The sequence below is a fragment of the Esox lucius genome, chromosome 12 (assembly GCF_011004845.1).
Source record: "Esox lucius isolate fEsoLuc1 chromosome 12, fEsoLuc1.pri, whole genome shotgun sequence".
Classification (NCBI taxonomy): Eukaryota; Metazoa; Chordata; class Actinopteri; order Esociformes; family Esocidae; genus Esox; species Esox lucius.
Window position 1 is genome coordinate 11,342,475 of NC_047580.1, and position 1,800 is coordinate 11,344,274.

The following is a 1,800-nucleotide window of genomic DNA, read 5'->3' on the forward strand; positions in this document are numbered from 1 at the left end:
TATCCACTTATCTGAAAATAAGATTTGCTTATACATTAATTCTGAAATGGTGGCAAAAGTGCCACTGCTGAGACTGAAAGTTGTGTGCTGTCATGTGCCAATTAGCACTTAATGTCACCAAACCACACAGTTTCAAACTTCGAATTTCATGTCCAACTGACATGTTTTTGTTATTCTACTTCCAGATAATGGACATAAACTACATATTATACATCCAGGTAAAAGTAGGTGGTTTAAACAATACTGTTATTTAGCAGTTCTGTAAACAGCAGGATATAAGCTGTGTTGTGTGGATATAAGCTGTGTTGTGTGGTTGTTTGCTTTTGAATGGAAGCACAGATTTTGTGAATTATGCTGATTGTACTGATCCAAGAACAGTTTATTATTTCTTAATAAGCATGCTTATTGTATGTACCTTATTAAGGACATTTTCCAACACCGACTGGCCATTCACTTTTTTGCTTCAATCTGACCAAACGCAGCCCCAGCCCTGTCTGGCAGATACATTTTTGATCATTTTGCAGCATTTTTAGACAGAAAAATAGATGTCAAGATCCACTTGCTTGCATACATTTTAAAATACACAACACAAGCATTATGTAAGCGTTTGAATACAGCACCCAGAGCGTTTTATTAATACGCAAGACAGTTGGCAAAAAGAGATCTACCAAAGTGCCCATACGCCGCTGACTGGTGGGGCTCATTAAACCGTAACCCGTCCACATCTAATCAGCGCTCTCCTACGAAAACGAAAGGAGTGATTGATCGCGGATGTTTTCCTCGACTTGATGGGACTGGAATTTGGTGAAATCCTAAGCCCACCGCCAGTAACCCATGACTGAGACGGAAACTAGAGACGCCAACGAGATTTCAGCGATGGTGGTAACAGCAGAACTTCGGGAAAACCACGACACAACCTGGGTCCGCTTGCCAACGCGTTGACTTTTTCCATTAAAGCGTTTTTTAACAACCAAATAGTGTACTAGCGTTTTAGACACAATGTATGCTGCCGGACCATGAATAACTCCCGTGACTCTTGCTGGCCACCGATCACATGGATTTGATCATCTGAAGAACATCCTATAGAAAATGATAAATGGTAGGTGGCCATTCCCTTCTTTGATATGTGATGCTTTTACTTGCGTAAGGCGGGTGCAACATGGCATAATGACAACCACACTTTTCCTTTTGTTAAAATCTTGATAATGTTATGCAACGTTTAGCAGGGGTGTAACAGTATTTTGCTGTTTTCACCAAGGAAAGTTACTGAGTCTTCAGTGACCAGGTACATGGAGTTAATGTAGTTGGTAATTAGGATCTTATCTCAGCGGCTTTACAAAGTAGGCTACTTTTTACACCTCTTCCTTTCAGAAGCTGCCGTCCACAAAAAAATCGCATTTGATTCATGTCCACCTTACTTATTAAAATAACGAATCACTAGTGAACGAAAACAAGCTGACTGCCTATTCACATCCTATGTTTCAGTGTGTGAACGGGTCTGTGCTCCGTACCGTCGTGCTGTTTCTACTGTTGGGTGTCTCCTACAGTAAGTGCAAGTGCGACTACTGGGAGATACTCAACTCTTACAGAGAACTCATCTTCGTTGAACTGCAGAATTTGGTATGTGGTCCAACGTTACCTACACTGGTTAGCCTACTGTTAATGTGACTTTATACGTTTTATCATTATTTGTTTTACATTTTATATTGTCTTTCATATACCAAATTTGGCATGTCAGCAAAACCTACTCAGTAAGCCTGTCACTAATTTGAACATACATTACCAAGTCACCAGGAGCGT